At 46.9% G+C, this 22,236-nt stretch overlaps 1 pseudogene; it reads left to right on the top strand.

Moving 5' to 3' along the window:
- Positions 1–21,725, top strand: part of LOC147748494 (uncharacterized) — a 181,244-nt pseudogene extending 159,519 nt beyond the window's left edge.
- Positions 21,726–22,236: the final 511 nt, after the last annotated feature.

The following is a 22,236-nucleotide window of genomic DNA, read 5'->3' as shown; positions in this document are numbered from 1 at the left end:
ATCCATGCATTTAACCACCTCGGCTCTAGTTTTAGGATTACAAAGGTGCCAGGGGTTAATCGGAGCGACCCGGCCCTCTGTTCCCAACTGTGCATCAATATTAAGCCAGAGTGGGGAGTGGTCCGAGATCCCCATAGCAAGGTGTCTAATTTCCCTTACAGAGACCACCTGCACCGCCGGTATTAGGATATAATCAAGCCTCGAGAGACTCCCATGTGCTCCCGAATAAAAGGTATACTGTGACTGTCCGGGGTGCAGTTGCCTCCAGCAATCCACTAGACCCAGCGCATCCAAAAAGTTGCCCAGCCATGATTGTGATTTCGGGAGAATCCTGGGGGGGCTACGATCCTCACTACCACAGACAACCGAGTTAAAGTCACCACCCACAACCAACATACCCTCAGGGAACTCCAGGACCACCCTTCCCAAATCAGAAAATGTAGTGGACTGTAGGCCTGGCGGGACATATACAGAGAGTATGGAGATCGTCTTCCCTTCCCAGCGGCCCGTAATGGCCGCATATCGGCCTCTATCATCCAGCACAGTGTCGTCTATCTCCAGGGGGAGGGAGCTCCTAACGAGGACGCCCGCCCCCCTCGACCCAGTAGTAAATCTGGAGTGTGCCGCCTGGCGTTAGCCCCGTCTATTCAATGCATGGCATGTGTTTCCTATCAGATGTGTTTCCTGTAGTAACACTATATCTGGGGAGAGACGCTTCAAGATTGCAAAACTATCCCCCGCTTTATCCTATCGCCCAGACCATTGACATTCCAGCTCAGCACCCTACCCCCCATCCCAGAAATGAGAACAGAGCCCCCCCACGAAGAAACAGACACAAAAGACAAAATATGCAGCAGAGTGTAGCCTCAAAATAAACAAAGAAACAAAGACCCCCCCACCACCCCCAGAAGAGTCCCCAAAACACCCCCCCCACCCTGCACCCCTGCGTTAGACCAAAAAGCCACCCCAACTTGCAGTGTGCCTGTCGCCCCATTAAACTAACCTACAAGAAGAGAGAAAAACCCCTAGAGGAGGAAGAGTCCCGATTCCCCCCACCCCCGGGTAATCACAATATATGTACATAAGAATCATAGAACCACTGCTATAAGTCCATAAAGCTGGCTCGCCGGTAAGGACTCACTACTCCTGTTCCTCCAGGCCACCTTCAGCGCCCCTCGATTGTTCCGGGCAGGTACGATGCGTCGACAGAGTATCGAGCCAGTAACTGACCACCTCAGGGCGGTCAAAGAAGAGCGCACGTTCCTCATATTCAATCCTCAGTCGGGCCGGGAAAAGCATAGCGTACTTCAGTCCCATGTCTCTAAGTCGCCGTTTCACCCCCGTGAAGCCCATGCGTTGTTTTTGCACCGCCTGTGTAAAGTCCGGATAAAAACTGATCGATGCGTTTTCAAATTTAGTGGGACCATTGGTGCGTGATGCTTGAAGAATAGCGTCTCTGTCCCAAAAATTAAAAATCCTGGCTATGATAGGCCTCGGGCGGCACCCAGTTTAGGCTTCCCACCGGGAACTCTGTGGGCACGCTCCACCGTAAAAAAGTTACTGAGGCCCTTGGGTGTTAAGTGGTTCAACACAAGGTCCTCCACAAGAAGGTCTGTGGATAAGTCCGTGGAACTCTCTGGAACACCGATGATGCGGATGTTGTTGCGCCTGGCAAGGCTCTCGAAATCATCCAGCCGACGGGCAAACAAGTCATTAGATGTTCGGAGATTACGAACTTCGGTCTGGAGATCCGAGACATCCGTAGTGAGACTTGCAGTCTTGATGTCCAGGGACTTGACCCGCTCATTGGTCTTCGCGAGATCCGTCCTGATGGGGTTGACTTCAATCGCCACCGTGTCTATCTTAGAAGCCAGTGACTCGTACTGCTGGCCCATAGAGGTCTTAACACTTGCGATGGCGCCCATGACGTCCTTCAATGTCAATTCTTCCGTTGTAGGAGAGCCATCTCCAGTCTCGTCCAAGACTTTACCCACACCACCAGGGGATCCTTTTGGGCGGGTGAAGCGATCCATAGTATTGGATTGGGTGATACCCCCTCGGTATGTGCCCTTGGTGGCTCGCTTCTCGCTCTCCGTCTTGCCCTCCATTTTGAGCGGCGAACCCTGACGGGCCTTTTGGGGACCTGGTTAGAATGGCTCTCTGCAAAACAGACTTGTAGAGTCAGGGGACGAAGGCGAAGGACAAGCTTAGAACCGGCAGCAAGACCCAGGCCAGCCGTGTCAACAGGCAGCAAGTCGCGGTAGACAATGACCAAAAACGAAACCGAAAGTACCACAGGGGCAGTGGCCGAGTCTCACTGGCCGTTGTTGTTCAATTGCCACCTAGGTACCTCGGGGACTCAAGTCCGTGGATAGTCCTCGATTTAGGCCGCAAAGTTCGAAGTGCAGTAAGTCCAGTTCCCGGCGGCCAAATCGATTTTTGAAAAGAGATATTGTGTCAGCAGGGCATCAGCTAGTAGAAACCGTCGTCTAAATCAGGATACGTGGCAGGATAGATGCGGGAGGCGGAAAGGGTCTCGGGAGCCCTGTGCTAACGCGTCCATCTTGGATGCGCGCGAAGCTCCTCCCTCCTTTGCCTGGCTTTTGATGCAACTTCGACTGTAGAGTACTGGGTCCCTGTTGTCAATGTTCCCATTACCAGTGTTCTTCCCTAAAACTGTACCACGATTGGCAGCTTTAGACCCCCCGTAAGTCCCCTGGTTCCTAGGGAATGGGGAATGAAGACCCTAAGATCAGATTCAATGTACGTACAATAAGAATAAGAAAGCTTCGGTTCAAGAAATGATTCCCCCTGCAGAAGAAATTGGTGCCTAACCCTGCAGCTGCTAAGGATCTCGACAATTGCAACCTGCGGCCTTCCTGGAAAACTGCGATTCCTTCAAGAAAACCCAGATAACTCCAGCCTTCTACAAATTGCCAAGATTCTCACTTTGGGCTAGAGGCTCTAGTCCCGGGCAAACCACCAATAAAGAACGACAAGTGGTAAGGACTGGCGCGGCCTGTGTTAACGCGAGTCACCACCAACACTTCAGTTGCAGCAGCCAAGGCGTAATGACCTCTACACCGGGGACCGACTTCCTCAACGCATCCATCAGGAGAAGGCTCCTCACAGCATAGTGACCGATGCTGGAAACAGCCCCACTCCTGTGAGCTTGCACCCGATTCCTGGTGGTGTCGACTGCGTGACCGCAGCCACTTGGACTCAACCACGACAGACTGCCCTGCATCACACCCGTGGCCTGACCGCTGCAGGTGAAGACCGAAACCAGCCCCCACAACTCGAGGTATCACCGAACCAGGTTGCCCTCATCTATTTACTGCCTTTATCTTCCTCCAGGGATATCTTGTACTCTCTACATAGTGCACTTCACTGTACAGAGAGGCGGGAACTTACAGAGGAGTGTAGAGTCGATTAAAGTGTCAGACACGAGGGGCGTAGAGTGTCAGAGTGAAATAGTGTTGTAGATTGGAGGGTTGTAAAACAGAGGTTTGAAGAGTAAAGGGGCGTACAGTGGAAAGGCGCAGAGTGGAAGGTCTTAGAGTGGAGTAAAGTGTTAGAGTGGAGTCGCGTAGTGTAGAGTGGAGTAAAATGTAGAGAGGAGTGGTGTACAGTGGAGTGGCATGGAATGGTATAGAGTGGAGCGTCAGAGTGGGGTGTCGTATAGTGGAGTGGCGTAGAGCGACTTAGAGTTAAGTGGCATAGAGTGGAGAAGATTTTCATAGACTGGAGTGGCGTAGAGTGGAGTAAAGTGGAGTCGCGTAGCGTGGAGTGGAGTAAAGTGGCGCAGAGTGGACTGGTATAGAGTGGAGTGGAGTAGAGAAGCCTAGAGTGGTTTATAGTAGCGTATAGTGGCGTAGAGTGGCTTAGAGTAAAATAGAGTGGCATAGAGTGGAGTAGAGTGGAGCGGTATAGTGTGTCATGGAGTGTTGTAAAGTGGAGTTGAGTTGAGTATAGTGAAGTGTCCTTGAGTGGTGTAGAGTGTCGTAGTGTGGAGGGGTGTCGATCCACGGTTGTAGAGTGGAGGTGCATAGAGTGGAGTAAAGTGCCATTGAGTAGAGTGGAGTGGTGCAGCATGAATGAAGTAAAGTGTTGCAAAGTGGAGATGGGTGGAGTAAAATGGATTGGTTTAGAGTGAGGTGGTGTGTAGTGGCACAGAGTGTTGAAGAGCGGAGTGTCATAGAGTGGAGTATTGTCGAAGAGTGGAGTGGCTTAGAATGGCCTAGAGGTGAGTGGCAAAGAGTGGGGTATTGTTTCAGAGTGTAGTTACATAGAGTGGAGGGGCGTAGAGTGGAGTGTTGTAGAGAGGTGTGATGTAGAGTGCAGTAGAGTTTTGCAGAGTGGAGTGGCGGAGAGTACAGTGTCGTGGAGTGGAGTAAAGTGGCATGGAGTGCAATAGAGTGAAGTGGCATAGAGTGTGGTGGAGTGGCATAGAGAATCGCAGAGTAGCGTACATTGGAGTGGCTTAGAGTGTAGGGGCGTAGTTTTGTAGAGTGGCATGGAGTGGTGTAAAATAAAGTGTCATAGGGTTGTAGAGTGTAGGGGCATAGAGTAGTGGGGTGTGGAGGGGCGTAGAGTAGAGGAAAGTGTCATAGGTTAGAGTAGAGGAAAGTGCCATAGGTTGGAGTAGAGTGGAGTGGCGTAGAGTGGCATGAAGTGGCATAGAGTGGAGTGTCACAGAGTGAAGTAGAGTTGTAGAGTGGAGTGGAGTGGCATAGAGTAGCCTAGAGTCAAGTGGCATAGAGCAGTTTAGAGTGGAGTGGCGTAGAGTAGACTAGAGTGGTATGTAGTGTAGTAGTGGGTCATAGAGTGGAGTGATGTAGAGTGGAGGGGTGTAGAGTGGCATTGCGTAGAGTGGAGTAAAGTGTCATAGGGTGGAGTAGAGTGGAGTAGCTTAAAGTGGATAAACTGTCACAGGGTGGAGTGGCATAGCGTAGAGTGTCGTAGAGTGGAGGAAAGTGGTGTTGAGTAGAGTGGAGTGAGTAGAGTGACAAAGGGTGTCATAGAGCGGCATAGAGGTCGCAGAGTGACAGAGTGGAGTGTTGTAGAGCAGAATGTTGTAGAGCGAAGTGGCATAGAGAGAAGTAGAGTGGTGTAAAGTGTAGGGGTGTAGCGTTGTAGAATGGCGTGTAGAGTAAAGTTCAGAGCAGAGGGTCGTAGAGTGGAGGGGCATAGAGTGGAGAGGCGTAGAGTGGAGTAAAATGTTGGAGACTGGAGTAGAGTGGCATAGAGTGGAGTAGAGGTCATGTCGTAGAGTGGAGGGTCGCAGAGTGGAGTAGAGTTGTCGAGTAGAGTGGAGTGGCATAGAGTGGCCTAGAGTCAAGTGTCGTAGAGTAGTGTAGTGGAGTAGTGGATCAGAGTGGAGTGACGTAGAGTGGAGGGGAGTGGAGTGGTGTAGAGTGGCATAGCATAGAGTGGAGCAAGGTGTCAAAAAGTGTAGTAAAGTGGCATAGAGTGGAAATGCCATTGAGTGGAGTAGAGTAGCTTAGCGTAAAGTGGAGTAAAGTGTCAGAGGGCAGAGTGGAATAGCGTGGAGTGTCATAGAGGGGAGGACAGTGGTGTGGAGTGTAGTAGAGTGTAGAAGAATAGAGTTTTATAGAGTGACTTAGGGTGGAGTGGTGTAGAGTGTGATAAAGTGGAGTGGAGTGGCGGAGAGAGGAGTAGAGTGAAGCTGGGTGGAGTAAAGTGTCATAAAGTGGAGGGGTGTAGAGTGTCATAGAGTGGAACAGAGTCTCGCAGAGCCGGGAGCGTAGAGTTAAGGGTCGTAGAGTGGCTTGGGGTGGTGTTGAGTGGAGCATCATAGAGCTGAGGGTTGTAGAGTGGAAGGGTGTAGAATGGAGGGGCGTAGAGTGGAGTAAAGTGGAGTGCAGTTGTACAGAGTGGAGTAAAGTGGCATACAGTGGAGTGATGTGAAGTGGCATAGAGCATTGTACAGTGAAGTGTCAGAGTGGAGTGTCGTACAGTGGAGTGTCAGAGTGCAGTAGAGAAGAGTGGTATAGAGTGGAGTGGAGAAGAGTAGCCTAGAGTTAAGTAGCATAGAGCAGCATAGTGTGGTGTAGAATGTCATAGAGTGGAGTGACATACAGTAGTGTGGAGTAGAGTGTCAAAGAGTGGAGTGATGGAGAGTGAGCTGTCGTAGACTGAAGTAAAGTGTCGTAGAGTGGAGTGGCATAGAGTAAGGGTGAGGTAAAGTGTCAGAGTGGGTGGCATAGCGTGGAATTTCATAGAGTGGAGTAAAGTGGTGTAGAGTGTAGTAGAGTGGAGGGGCAAAGAGTGGCATGGAGTGTCTAACAGTGTTGTGGTATGAAGTGATGTAAAGTGCAGTACCATAGAGCGGTGTGGTGAATAGAGGGGTAGAGAGGCTTGGAGCAGTGGTTCTTAACCGTTTGACATCTGTGGACCCTCACTTAATCATTATTGTGGTCGGTACCCCATTGAATCTCCCCCACTGAGTCATTATTGGAATCCCAAGACCACAACACAAGCAATTTTGATGACTTGAAAGGCAAAACTACACAAAAATCATCCATCATCCTTACTATATTCTGTTCAATACACTTTCATTGCTCACACAAATCATCTGGGAACACCGACTTTATTTCTAGCCTCCAATTTCAAATTCATTCATATTAAGAGAAGATTTTAAATGTTTGTTTTACATTTTACTTTTCTATTTATGTACACTTTAGCAGTCTGTTAATATTATTTAATTTTCTAAGCAGCCGTGGACTCCCTGAGTAGGCGTCATGGACCCCAGGGATGCCTGGACTACAGATTGGAAACCTCCGGCCTAGAGTTTAGTGACATAGAGTGTCGTAGAGTAGAGTGATGTACAGTGGAGTGATGTAGAGTGGCTTGGAATAGAGTGTCAGAGTGGAATGGCGTAAAGTAGAGTAGAATGTTGTGGAATGGGATAAGTGGAGTGTTGTGGAGTAGAGTGCTGTGGTAAAGAGTGGTGTAGTGTCTCATAAGCGGACATCAATAAGCCCTGCTAGCGCCTCACACCTTACATAGCTTTGCTCTCGCCAGTTTCTATTTTTACGTCTGATGAAGACTGTTCTATTTGGGTCACTGTTTTTAACGTAATTGTGTAGTTTTATTTGTGCTGTTGCTATTTCTACCTGTTTTACTGCACCCTGGGCCGACCCCATTCCGCCGCGGCTGACGTGCCGTTTAAGCGGAGGGTCGACCCTTTCTACTCTGCTTACTTCCGGTAGGACGCGGTCTAGTCGTACTCCAGAAATACTTTATTTAAATCCATGACGGTGCGGGCACGCAGCGGACTTCACTAAGCCCTGCTAGCGCCTCACAACTTACATAGCTTTGCTCTCGCCAGTTTTTATTTTTACATCTGATGAAGACTGTTCTATTTGGGCTACTGTTTTTAACGTAATTGTGTAGTTTTATTTGTGCTGTTGCTATTCCAACCTGTTTTACTGCACCCTGGGCCGACCCCGTTCCGCTACGGCTGGCGTGCCGTTTGAGCAGAGGGTCGACCCTTTCTACTCTGCTCACTTCCGGGAGGACGCAGTCTAGTCGTCCTCCGGAAATACATTATTTAAATCCATGACGGTGCAGGCGCGCAGCGGACGTGCAAAGCGGGCACGCCAAAGGCGTGCCTAAGGCAAGCCCATCTGCGCCCGTCCGCGCCTGGCCAGTGTTGAGTGCTTGAAACGCTGGTTGGATGGCTTCCCGAACTATCAGGTACTCTGAGCAAGATCTATATTCCTTCAATAAAATGAAGGTGAATTGTTGCGTGGTAGGGCCTGGGGACAGCATTATCTGTGGGGCATGCAGGTTCTCACTTCCACAACAGAAAATAATTGCCACCCCTGAATCTCATGACTCATGATTTCAACATCTCTTATGAGAAGTCTACGCTTCATGGCGGTCTTGTTAATGCTAGATCCTTGGGAAAGCATCCATATGAAGTAGCCCACACTATAGAAAACCTGGGTCTGGATATTCTTTTTATAACTGAAACTTGGGCAGATGATGCTTCAGACCCCGATTTTGTCACTGCTACCCCTGTGGGTTTTAGAGCGATTAGAGTAGATAGGCCTTTGAAAAGAGGGGGCGGAGTAGCAATTATCTTTAGGGAACACCACGCAGTTACTTACCACCCTATCTCCATTCCTTCTTACGAGGCTCTGCAATTTATGTTTGAACTTAGTTCGAAACTGACATTTAAAGGTATATTACTGTATCGCCCACCAGGGTTGAGAAATACTTTTTTAGCAAATCTTGATACCTTGCTTGAATCTACTTTTTTAAGTAAGGATTTTACTATTCTTGGAGATTTTAACTTCCATTTGGAAGATACAGGCAATAGAGAGACAGCTATGCTCTTAGATTCCTTAGGAGCGGTAGGACTTGTTCAATTAGTGGTAGTACCCACGCACGAGGCCAGTCAAACGTTTGATGGTGTCTTCTCATCAGCACATGGACTTATAGTGAAAGACATCCTCCCTCTGTCATGGTCTGATCATTCTCTTATTAGGTGTAGTCTTCCTTGTAGTACGGTTGGACAGGCGAGAAATACGAAGCCACCTGCATCCTCATGTAAAGCATGGAGCAAACTGGATAAAACTGTCCTTCATACTCATTTGCAAGCCTCATGCCCTCAATTTCAGGACCAGGTGGATGTTGCAGTCACGAAATATACTAACTGGATTTCTGAGGCAGTGAGTGCCGCAGTTCCTATAAAAAAACTGTCTAGGAATAGGACCATCCCGTCGGCCCCTTGGTTTTCTGATTTACTTCATAAGGAAAAGCAAAACTGTCGCCGTCTAGAATGTCGCTGGCGAACAAATTACTTTGAGTCAGATAAACAAGTATACAAAACAGCCTTAATGAACTATAAAAAATTACTTATTGTAGAAAAGAGAAACTATTTTACTCTACAGATTGAGTTAGCTAACAATTCCTCAAAGGAATTGTTTTTGGTCATTAACAAACTCACCCTGCCTGCCAATGCTGGAAAAAAGGGTAATCAAAAATTTTGTGATGACATCGCGACAACCTTCAAATCAAAAGTGTTGGACATCTTTGAAGCATGTAAGGATGGACCAAGGCCCTGTGTTTCGTCCCAAGACTATGACCCATACCCCAACAAAAACACCTTGTTGAATGTTTCCTCTGTGTCCTTGGAAGTAGTCGGAAACTGCATAACTGAAGCCAGATCTGGATCCCCATTGGACCCGTGTCCGCCAGCTCTTCTGAAAGAGTTGGGTGATCTGGTGAGTCCTGGGCTGGTGGAGATTTTGTATCTTATGTTTGATTCGGGCATCTTTTCCACCAGTGGGAAGGAGACGCCTATCCTTCCTCTATTAATTGCCTCGAATCCATTGAATTATCGACCCATTCCTAGATTACCCGTACCAGCCAAGATAGTTGACAAAATTATGAACACTCAATTGTCACAATTTATCAGGGAGAATAGTTTGCTGGATGATTCCCAGTTTGGTTTCCTTAAGGAACACAGCACAGAAACGGCGCTTATTAAGGCGACTGAAAAGATCAGAGCGGTGATGGACGGAGGAGGCACAGCTGCTCTTATGCTCCTCGATCTATCAGCCGCTTTTGATACAGTGGACTATGCTCTCCTACAACATCGGCTGAAAAAGTTGGCAGTGGACGGAATGGCGTTGGCTCTTCTGTCCTCTTTTCTAAGTGATCGGAAATCAACGATATCACTTGACGGTTTTAATTTGGCCCCTTACATTCTACCATGTGGAGTCCCCCAGGGCAGTTCATTTAGCCCCTCCTTGTTCAACATTTATGTCTCCAAACTGGCCCCACTGATCCGGGATTTTGGATTTAGTTTGACATCCTTTGCCGATGACACCCAGATTGTGGTAGCGGCTTATAAACATCAAACATCTCCTTTTTAGCAGTTTCAAAACTGCATGAGTGCTATCAACATCTGGATGACTGCTCATTGCCTCAAACTTAATTCTGATAAAACTGAGGTTTTGCTTTTTGGCAATATGCAGCCTTCCTGGAGCAATCTATGGTGGAGAAGTGTGGCTCACTGGTTAGAGGAGGCAGACCTGGAAGCAGAGGTCAGCCCGGGACCAGGGTTCAATTCCCGGCTCGGCGGGGTCTTGAGTCCTAAAATGTCCATGGACTCGACAATTCTCGCTCTGGTGCCTACTCGATTCACGGGTTCACACTCTGCAACTCTGGGCAATAGCTTGCTTAATCTCCACAACGGCCCCTCGCGGCGGGATGCCTGGCTTTCACCTTGCGGATACCCTGCTGGGGTTATCTCACAGGGGAATACCAGGACAGGTTCCCTAAGCAAGCGCTTAGAAACCACTTGGTGATTTGCGCTATATAAATTCCTGTACATTTACATTTACATGGTGGCCGGCAGAGATGGGTGCCCCCCCCAATCCTGTGGTAAAAGAAAAAAAACGTAGGGGTTGTGATTGACGATAGGCTAACGCTTTGTCAACAGACTAATGCCATTGTATCTGCCTCATACTTTCTTATAAAGAAGGAAGATTATTCCCTATTTACCGGTAGACACCAAGATAACAGTAGTCACGTCTCTCATTCAATCCAAATTGGAGTACTGCAATGGGCTGTATCCGAACGCCCAGAAGCAGAGTCTAAAGAAGCTCCAGATGGTGCAAATCTCAGCAGCGCGTCTTCTGCTTAATCTTTCCAGGCATAAAGCGGTTTCCAACAAAATTCCTAATCTTCATTGGCTGCTGGTACCTCAGCGCATTAAATTTAAGGCGTTGTGTCTTGCCTATAAGGCCTTAAATCACTCTGGTCCGGCATTTTTACAGAATCTTTTTGCTTGGTACCAACCTACTAGACTTCTCCGGTCCACAGGCGCTAAATTTCTCCCAGTGCCTAAAATTCAGACCTCATACTGGGGTGGCCACGGCTTCTACTACGGGACATCCAAACTCTGGAATTCTCTTCTATTTGAGCTTAGGAACGCTAGTTCCCTAACTGGTTTCAGGAGAAATTTGAAAACCTGGCTGTTCCATGGCTAGGCGTATAACAGGTCAATGTGGTCCTCAGCGCCAAGACACCATTAAGTATTTGTGCGCTTTTATAAATGTTATTAACATAACATAAAATTAATTGATGTAGACTGTAGTAGAGTGTTGTAGAGTGGAGTAGCGTAGACTGGAAGGACGTTGAATGGAATGATGTAGAGTGGAGTAGAGTGGTGTACAGTGGAGTGGAGTAGCGTAGAATGGCATAGAGTGGAGTGGTGTAGAGTGGTATAGAGTGGCATAGAGTCCCACAGAGTAGACAGGCATAGAGTGGCGTGGAGTAGAGTATTGTAGAGTGGAGTATGCATGGTTTTGTATTGCGAAGTAGCTACAGACAACACATTTTCAATTGAAATGACCAGTACATTTGCACAGACATACAGTTTAACTACACATCCCACAAACAGTAATGAGTGTGTAGGAAAGTGCTCCTTTTTGACATGGTCACTCCACTTTTTGCCTGGTATTTGATGCAATTTTGACTGAAGTGCACTGGAGTCCTGCCAACCAGGTCCCCATTACCAGTTCTCTTTCCCTAAAACAAGGTAACTGTTCAATTGCTCCCCAATTGGTATGCCCTTTAGCACCTCTGTACGCCCCTAGCAAATGATACCCCTGTTACCTAGACACAAAGGTAAAAAACATCCCTAGGCAACAATTGGTCTAAACAGTATTAAGCCCGGATCTAACACATGTATGATGTAAGGGTCTCAGTGTACACATGAATCCTTTAAAACTTAATATTATTAGTATAAATTCATTTGATCTGAACATAAAGGTGATATAAATAATTCCACATATATGAAGTACCAAACAACATCATACCAACATTCTTAAAAAATAAACACAACAATAAATTACATCGACAAATATGTACATATTGACTGAACCTAATAGAAAAAAATATTTTTATAAGACAAAATTAAGTCAAAATATGGTATGTCCAGTCTTTCAAAGGAACCATGATTTCATCCAGTGGATGAGTGATGGATCTTCCACGCGCGTTTCGGCGTACAGAACGCCTTTCTCAAGAAAGCCACAATAATTCCTATACATGGAAATGAAGATGTGTACACTGAGTCTAGATACAAGTAATAGCTAAAACAAGTTTTAAAAGAACCTTTCTAACTCCACAGCTGAAGAGAACGAAAGAAAAAATGTGATGGCATTACTGAACAATTGATAAAGTAAAAAACAAAATCAGGGAAACAGGAGTATATCTTCACCATAAAAAATGACCCGTGGAGAGAATCTAGAAATTATACAAAGGTCATGCAGTAACATCCATGAAAAGCAAAATACAAGAAAACCCCAAAAAATTGTGTTAACCATGGTGAGGTGAATAGGTTCATGACCAGTAAAAATGGGAATACCGTCGTACTTCTAAGGTGTCATGGGGCCCCCATCTCCTGTGGTAATGCCGTAACGGTGGATGAATGGTGGCGCATTCCTGACAGCCGGGATCCTCTCTTTTCTTCACAGACAGAGGAATCCCTGGACTGGTTTGTTTCGCAGAATCCCAGTCAGGACATTTGTTCACCTGCTTCTGCGGAAGGTCCCTTGAATTGGGAGCTGTTCTCGGAGGACCCCGGCCACACGTCATTGGACCCGATCCAATTGAAGACGGGGAACGGGAGGAGGAGAGGACAGACTCAGGAAGACGCTGGAGGAGGGAGAACGCCGAAAGCAGAGCCCACGAGAAGGAGACGAGAGCTGTGGGAGAAGACGCTCTGGTCCCGATATTGGCAGGCAAGGGAGAAGGTCCAAAAATGTCATGAGGCCAACTTCCCCACTATCCGCCCAGCCACGCTCCAGGAGGAGCGTGGCTCTCACAGATGTGTGCACAGTTTGCTGGGTGGGCCAGAAGGTGGGAGAAGGTCGGCCGTAAAGAGCCAAGTGATTCTATTACAGGACCGGAGGCTTCGTATTATGCTTCTCTTTCACTTTATTGCTACACACAGCAGCCAATGAAAATCGTTGTATATGAAAATAAACTACATTTCCCATGATGCAAACATACATCACTTCCTGTAATAGCCCATAGGAACTAGGCAACACCGGATATAGTCCTCTTTCTTTGCTGCTCACGCAGCCAGTTAAGTGCCTTGATTGCTATTCTGCTTTGTACTTGTTTATTACTGTTTAATGTACTTTATTGGCTTTGTTTGCCTCGCGCTGCAACGCGCCTGCCTTGTGTTCTATAATTACTGTGCTCGCGCTGTTGCGCGCTGCTGGATTGTGCCTTCAGTGTCGGCAATTCTTATCGAGCGCCTGATTGTTAGCCATGTGGAGCCGCGCCGACCTTTTTCCCTGCGGGGAGGTCGCGGGCTCACCGGGGCGCCGAGTGTGTCTTCCGGAGCTGCGCTTGTGATCGCGCTTGCTCCGTGTGTGGTGCAATGGTTTGAGCGCGCTGAGCGCGATTGTAGCGGCGGTTGCCGCTTGTCTTGGAAAACAGTTATTTTTATTTAGCTGGGTGCAGGTACCGACCCGCCAACGGTGGGGAGAGTGATTCACTACATTGGAGCGCATGGCCCCCCCTTATTGGCCACAAGCGCTCGGAGCCTTCAGTTTCGATTTAGGAGAGTTTCGACGTGCGTAGCCCAATTGATCTTGTTTCTAGTGGGATTGGGCTACGCACGTCGCTACTGCCCGTTTTTTAGGTAGTTTCAGGGATTTTAAGGCTGTCTTCCACTAGAGGCAGATCGTGAAGCTTGGATGGCTGGAAGAATTGCTGGGCCTAGAGGGTGCACACCTCTTTTGGATTAATATTGTTTGCTTAATAAGATTTTGGCTCCACTTTACGCCCTGTGGGCTGCAATAATTGTATACAGCCTTTGGCTGAGGAGCTAGGTACCTGGCTACCCATTTTTCCTGTGCTGTGGGTTGGCTCCCCCCCTTTTTACTCCTCTAGTATTTGCTCTTGTCTGTTGATGAGCAAGTCTATGTACAAGTTTGGTGCCACCATGGAGGACTGGGTGACTTATGAAGAGGATGAAGTCTATGGAGAGGAAGTGGTTTCCCCTTCTGTTGATAAGATTGTTGTGGCCCTGGACGCTTCTGTCCAGGATTCCGTCAACAAGGCCCTGGAGAAGGCAGTTCCGGGAACTGTTCAGCAGGCTTTGGCTACTGCTTTGAAGCCAATCACTAAGCAATTGGAGAAATATGCGAAAAGGCATGGTTTTACTTCATCGGATAATTCAAAGAAAGGCGCAGCTGCCTCTGTGAAGCCTTCTGAGGCTTGGCCTCATTCCTACTCTATGTCCTCTCTGCCTGCTCCAGATACTGGTAAGAAGTCCGAGGTTCGGACACCGACAATGACACAGACACTACTACTACTGATACCTCTGGTGAGTCTCCCCCTAAAATGCGGGTAAAGAAGTCCAAGAATGTGGAATCTACCCAGTCTCAGTCCACTCCCTTTACCTTTGACCCGACAGATATTGTTCACCCCCGGTCTTCTGATTGGCTCCCGGCACCGGAGGTCACAGCCTATATTCGCGATAATCTCCGCAAGAGCTTCGACAAAGAGGTCAGGAATAGGCTCCGTTCGGAGTGTCCTCGTCCGGACATTACTGATAAGGTGTCGGAGACTCCCGATAATGACCCTAGCATGCTAACTTTCCTTAAGAAGTTTGCGAAGGACCCAAAGAAGGGTATCAATCACGCATGGAGGGGATGCCAGGACAAACTCCTGAATGTGGTCGGCCCTCTGGCGAAGACTTTAGAGATGGCCTTGGAGGCCCAGGAATCCGGTTCGGTTATGGATCCGCATGTTTTAAAGGGCTGGACCCAGAGGGCTATCTGCCTCTTGGGCAACGCAAACTGTGCAATTTCCACTGAACGACGTAAGTCCCTCCTCATGAGGATGGATGCCAATCTCACAGAGCTTGCCACCGCGGAGCCAGGCCCCCTGGCGGATGGCAATTTATTTGGCAACCGTTTCATCAAGGATGTGGCAAAGTATGTTGGTACTTTCACCAATTTGGACAAGGCTCAATCTGGTATCAAGCGTGCCCTGCAAGCTGGTGTTTTTTACAGGGCCGGACGAGGCCGGGGACGCTTGTTTGGCCGTCCGTCATCCCAAGGCCCCCATAGAGGCGACTTTGGACATGGTAGAGGTGAGTGGGATTCCACCAGAGGGGGAACATTCTACCCTACCAGGCAGCGATTCAACAAAAGGCGGTTCAACAGAGGCTCTTACCATGGTGGTTTCCAAGCCTCCGAATCGGGAGGTGAGTGCTCTGGATATTTACCCATTGCCTTTGGGGGGTCGTACTCGTTACTTCTTTCAAAATTGGGTTCACTTGTCTCAGGACGCCTGGGTCCTGGAGACTGTTCAGGGTTTTCATCTGCATTTCTTTCAGGTCCCCGTGCAAGACAGGTATCCCAGACATCTGTTTTTTTCCCAAGCAGTGTGTGCTTTTATCGATTCAGAAATAGGAGAATTGCTGCGGAAACACACGATAGCACGCTGCAAAGCGGACCCTCGCGGTTTCTGCAGCAATATTTTTCTGGTACAAAAGAGAGGTGGAGGTTACAGGTTGGTACTCAATTTGAAAATCTTCAATCAGTACATGGTTTACAAGCATTTCAAGATGGAGGGCATCCATCTGTTGACGGCTCTGTTGAAGCAAGGGGACTGGATGGTCCGCCTTGACCTGAAGGACGCCTATCTGTCTATCCCAATTTTTCTGCCCCATTGGAGGTTTCGTACAAAGCTCACTCTATTGAGAGAGAGCACCTCTGTGCACAACAAGAAAGACTCGTAGGTCTAATTCATTTAAACATCAAAAGTTAATGCAGATTAAACGACGAATAGTTCATAAAGTCTTTACTGTTTATTCAACAGTTGTTGAAATTGCTGCTTCATAATCAACGTAAAATATACAAAATTAAATTTCCATCATCAGATAAATCATTCTGAAGCAGGTTATCACAAATCCCGATGCATTTCGGGCCACGCCCTTCTTCAGGGGATTACTCTACAAAAACAATCAAAAAAAGCACAATTCAATCAAGTATCCAAATGTCATTGCAAGTAAAATAACATAAACAAGTGCTCACTTACAAGCAGTACGATTGTAAAAAGGGTGCAAGAATAAAGATAAATGCCAATTAGAAGGTGTACGCGATGGTCAAACAATAATAATAGTCAAACGTAAAGTAAGATTAGAAAGTAGTCACCCCGTGTGAGAGAAAGGATCACCAAGTGTTAATACATATGAAAAAAGTGGATAAAAGTAAAGCGGAATTAGCAGTAGAAAGATAAGATCAAAACTAACAGAACCCAAGTGAAGGAAGTTAGGCGAGGAAAGAAGTAGTCCCAAGGCGGGTACTTACTTAAGGACGAGGTTGGAAAACTACGCGGAGTTCCGCGGAGTCAGTGTTAGTCAGCGGAGCAGCTGAGCCGAAGAGAAATACAGGCGTGTGGAAGCAAAGAAATGAAAAGAGGACTGGTGATCAGACATAGAAAGAGACGTAACCACTCACTAGAAAGGTGAAAGGCAGAGGCCATGTTGGAAAGGAGGGTATCAAACAGAAGCCGATATCAAATTATGAAAAACGTGACTTAAAAAGAGTGATGCAGGAAAATGAATCAATGAAGTATGACATGGCATTACAGGTAGCATAGAAATTCCATGCGATCGTTAAGTCCATGGGGTACCATGGTGGACATAAGACGGATCCAAAAGTTCTCTCTTTTGAGAAGGGTGTTCTTATTGTTCCCAGTGACTTTGACTTGCTCAAGTATTTGAAATTTCAATTGAGCCACACTGTGTCTGTTTTCCAGAAAATGAGAGGCCACACTCGGTTTCAAGTTTTGTGTGCGAATGTTGCTTTTGTGTTCTAGGATGCGCACACGGATTTTTCTCTCAGTATGTCCAATGTAGCATTTGCCACAGGGGCATTTCAACATATAAATGACGTTACTGCTATTGCACGTAGCATTCACTCTGAGTTTTATAGTGTGTCCTTTCATGGGGTGAGTGGTTTTGTTCCCAGGGATACAATTACTACAATTGCTACAGTTGTAACAAGGTTTGAGACCTGTGTAGACAATAGGAATCGCGGTAGAAGAAGGTTGACTCAATATTTCTTTCACATTGCGACCTCTGGTGAAAGCGAACATCGGGGGTTGGCTGAATAGACCCTGAAAGTCAGGTTCCATAGTTAATATGGGCCAATGCTTCCGGATGATGTCTTGAAACTGTTTGGACATCTTGGAGTATTTAGAAACCACAACCATACGGTTTGAAGGTTCTTTAGGTTTGGGTTTGAGTAGTTCAGACCTCAGGCATTTGTTAGTCCTCTCCATTGCCAGATCCAGAATGGGTGTTGGGTACCCACGTGCTCTCAGTCTTTCCAGTGTGATGATGAGTTCTTTCTTACTTTCTGATTCACTAGAAACAATTAGCTTCACTCTTAACAGCTGTGCATAAGGTAAATTGTTCTTCAGATTAGGTCAATGGAAGCTGTTATAATGTAATGTGGAATTCCTATCTGTAGGTTTCCTGTAGATTGTGGTGAACCACTCATTGGGTTGTCTGTGTATTTCCACATCCAAATAATGGATGCAATTGTCACTGTATTCCCAAGTGAATTGAATACGTTCATTAACTTTGTTCCATGATTCCAAAAAGTTAGGGTGTCAGTTGAGCCTTCCCATAACAAGAAAACGTCATCGATGTACCGCAGGTACAGTCTCCCATGTTGTAGCCAGGTGTTTTGACATAAGATGTGTGACTCTTCAAATACTTTCATATAGATATTAGCGTAGCAAGGAGCTGCCGAATTGCCCATGGCAGTACCATTCAACTGTAGTATCCACTTGTCTAACACCGTGAAGTAACTATGATACAGAGTGTACATAGTGAGATGCATGAGGAAAACTTTCAAGTCAGGATCCAGATCTGAAGTGATTATAGTTTGTTCAATAGCTTCCATTCCGCCATCATGAGGGATGGAGGTATACAGTGAACACACGTCCACTGTACACATGATCAATTCAGTGTTCTTGAGTTCATTCATGATGGGTTCAAGTTTGGACAAAAAGTCCGTGGTGTCACGTACATGTGACTGAGTCATGAGGACAAATGGTTGCAAGTACCTGTCTAGAAATTTACCGGTGTTCTCATGTATGCTTCCTCTTGTGGATACAATCCGCCGAAAGGGGGGTTTAGTGGGATGTTTATGCATCTTGGGGAGCATATACATAACAGGAGGTCTGGGTTTGATAGGAGTCAGGAATCTTCTAGTCTTGTCATTGATGGTTCCATTTTCGGCTCAGCTGCTCCGCTGACTAACACTGACTCAGCGGAACTCCGCTTAGTTTTCCAACCTCGTCCTTAAGTAAGTACCCGCCTTGGGACTACTTCTTTCCTCACCTAACTTCCTTCACTTGGGTTCTGTTAGTTTTGATCTTATCTTTCTACTGCTAATTCCGCTTTACTTTTATCCACTTTTTTCATATGTATTAACACTTGGTGATCCTTTCTCTCACACGGGGTGACTACTTTCTAATCTTACTTTACGTTTGACTATTATTATTGTTTGACCATCGCGTACACCTTCTAATTGGCGTTTATCTTTATTCTTGCACCCTTTTTACAATCGTACTGCTTGTAAGTGAGCACTTGTTTATGTTATTTTACTTGCAATGACATTTGGATACTTGATTGAATTGTGCTTTTTTTGATTGTTTTTGTAGAGTAATCCCCTGAAGAAGGGCGTGGCCCGAAATGCATCGGGATTTGTGATAACCTGCTTCAGAATGATTTATCTGATGATGGAAATTTAATTTTGGATATTTTACGTTGATTATGAAGCAGCAATTTCAACAACTGTTGAATAAACAGTAAAGACTTTATGAACTATTCGTCGTTTAATCTGCATTAACTTTTGATGTTTAAATGAATTAGACCTACGAGTCTTTCTTGTTGTGCACAGAGGTGCTCTCTCTCAATAGAGTGAGCTTTGTACGAGTTCCTTGGATTTCACACTGCTTGGCCAGACAGTGTTTCCTCTCGTAGCACACCACACATTTACAAAACGGATCACTTGTAAAATACTAAGCTGTGCGAGCTCCACCTTCATTCCAGTTCCCATTGGAGGTTTCTGCAGTTCCAGTGGAGAGACTACTGGTACGAATATTTGGTCCTTCCTTTCGGTCTCTCATCAGCTCCATGGTGCTTCACCAAGGTGTTGAAGCCAGTGATTGCGTATCTCAGGGAGCAGGGGCTCCGTATGATAGTCTATCTAGACGACATACTGATCATGGCACAGATGCAGGATGTGGTGTTGCAACACCTGTGCATGACCATTGTTACGCTACAGAACCTAGGGTTTGTCATCAACAAGAAGAAATAGGTTCTCTGTCCAGCTCAGACGATAGTTTCTGGGTTTTGTCATCGACTCCCTAAGAGCTCAATTGCGTCTTCCACGGTCGAAATTGCGCGACATTCAGAAAGAATTGCGCGTCCTGTTGCCCAGACAGAGTGTGACGTTAAGAGCTATTGCCAGGGTGGGGGGCCTCCTGGCATCCTCGGTTCAGGCGATATTTCTGGGTCCCCTTCATTATCGGGCCCTTCAGAGGTTGAAGATCCAACACCTGCAGGAAAGTCTTTCGTACACGGATCTGGTTTCTCTGTCATCGGAAGTTTGTCAGGAACTCCAGTGGTGGTTAGGCCACGTGGAAGCTTGGAACGGTCGGGCCGTCTTCGGCTCTGTTCCCGAGGTCATCATATAGTCCGACGCCAGCCGTTGGGGCTGGGGAGCGCGCTGTGGAAACATTTCCACCGGCGGCAGGTGGTCTCTGCAGGAGCTAGAGCTGCATATAAATTGTCTCGAGCTGCTCACCGGTTCGTTCGCAGTCAGGACTCTGGCACCCAAGAAGGTGTCCTGTTGCATCCTTCTCAGGATGGACAACGTGTCGGCAGTTCGCTACATCAACAAACTGGGCGGCACAAGATCCTCCATGTTAGTAGAGATAGCGAAAGATTTCTGGCATTACTGTCTGACCCATCAGATTTCGGTCACGGCTGAGTATATCCCGGGTAAGTCGAATGTGGTGGCGGACTGGCATTCTCGCCACCTGAAGGATTACAGCGACTGGAAACTCCAGCCGCAGGTGGTGCCGTGGTTGCAGAAGATTTGGGGAGCGTGTCAGATCGATCTGTTTGCGTCCCGACTGAATCGACAGATGCCTCTGTTCTTCAGTTGGAGACCGGATTCGTTGGCTCTAGCGACGGATGCTTTCTCTCAGGACTGGTCTCAGTCACTGAATTATGCGTTTCCCCCCTTCATCCTCATTCCCCGGTTGTACTCTCGGGTGTTACGTCAGAAGGCGGAGCTGATTTTAGTGACTCCCCTTTGGAAGTCGCAACCGTGGTTCCCGAGCCTCTTGGAGCTGTGTTGCGATCTTCCCAGGAGGATCCGGGATTCTCCGACGATGGTCCAGGGCCCTCAGGGAGAGATGTATCCAATGGTACTGTTGGGGCATCTAGCACTGATGGCCTGGAGACTTTCAAAAAACATTGGCAAATGCCAGAGTTTTCGGAACAAGCTTCGACCTTCATTGACCAGGCCTGGGCTCCCTCCACCAGGAAACGCTATGCCTCCGCCTGGAAGGGCTGGGTTCATTGGTGTGTGGAACGGCACGTGGATCCCGTGGGGGCAGGACTTCCCTGCATTATAAACTTCCTTTCTTCAAAGGCGTCGGAGGGTTTAGCTTTACGCTCTGTTAATAACTTCCGTTCCGCGATTTCGTCGGGACACTCCCAGATAGATGGTAAACAGCTGGAATGCATCCTATGGTATGTAAGCTCTTAAAGGGGATTCGGGTTGCGAATCCGCCTCGCCCGAAGTACACGTCCTTGTGGGATGTTTCTCAGGTACTCTATTTTCTCACTGCATGGCCCCATAATGATCTGTTGTCCAGGAAACAACTTTCAGCCAAGCTCGCCATGTTATTGTGTCTGTCTGCTTCTCGACGTTCCTCAGATGTGAAGGCTCTGGATATTACGGGTAGAGTATTCACCCCTGAAGGGGTTTCTTTTAATATAACAGCCAGGACCAAGACTATGTATAGATGTGTTGATTATTATGCTTTTCCCAGCAACGCCAAACTTTGTGTGGTTCAATGTCTTAAAGCATACAAAGAATGTTGTAAGAATGTCAGACCTCAGGGTGTTTCGCAATTATTGATTGCCTTACAGAAACCATTCAGACCTGTTACCGTGGCTACTATAGCCAGGTGGTTGAAATATGTTATGCAGGAAGCGGGTATTGATACCCAGGTGTTTGGTGCACATTCTGTTCGGGCGCCATGGCGTCTAAAAGTTTTATGTTGGGTTGTACTATTCAAGATATAATGCATTCCGCTGATTGGTCTTCAGAATTCACTTTCAAACAATTTTACTATAAGCCGGTGGGTGATATTTCCTCTGTGGTGTTTCAAGAGCGTTAAACTAGCATAATACGAATCCTCTGGTGCTGTAATAGAATAAAAAATTAGCTAGCTATCGCGCCAAGAATTTTCAATTCTATTAAGGACACGGAGGCGAGGATTATCCCACCCGGTTTCTATTACATGCATTGTAATATTGTGCCCACCCTGATATGATCTGTTTTGACAGAGTTTACGGGCATGTTTTTCTCCTTTTTTCAGGTTCTGAGAAGAAGATCGACTGAATGTGTTGCCAGTTGATGGAACTCTTTCCAGTTGGCTGTTCTTCCACGTTGGAGGAGATTTATGTTGGACCTCAGTTGTTTATGGACTTATGTTCGAAGCAAAGAAAGAGGACTGTATCCGGTGTTGCCTAGTTCTTATGGGCTATTACAGGAAGTGATGTATGTTTGCATCAGGGGAAATGTAGTTTATTTTCATATACAACGATTTTCATTGGCTGATGTGTGTAGCATTAAAGTGAAAGAGAAGCATAATCCTCACCTCCGTGTCCTTAATAGAATTGAAAATTCTTGGCACGAAAGCTAGCTAATTTTTTATTCCCCAAGTCCCTAAACTGTCCCAGTCACCCTCCCCTCACACGTACACAGCCTCAACAAGCCTTTTTAGTAAAGCACCAGGTGTCTCCTCACTCCTTTTCCCCTTTGGTGAAGGCCTACAGACGGAACCTTTCACCAACACTCCATTTGTTCTTTTTTTTCGAGGGGAACCTGAAGATTTCCCCACGGAATGCCA

The sequence above is a fragment of the Lissotriton vulgaris genome, chromosome 1_1, assembly GCF_964263255.1.
Source record: "Lissotriton vulgaris chromosome 1_1, aLisVul1.2, whole genome shotgun sequence".
NCBI lineage: Eukaryota > Metazoa > Chordata > Amphibia > Caudata > Salamandridae > Lissotriton > Lissotriton vulgaris.
The sequence above is the reverse complement of the archived record's forward strand: the minus strand, read 5'-3'. Positions and strand labels throughout refer to the sequence as shown.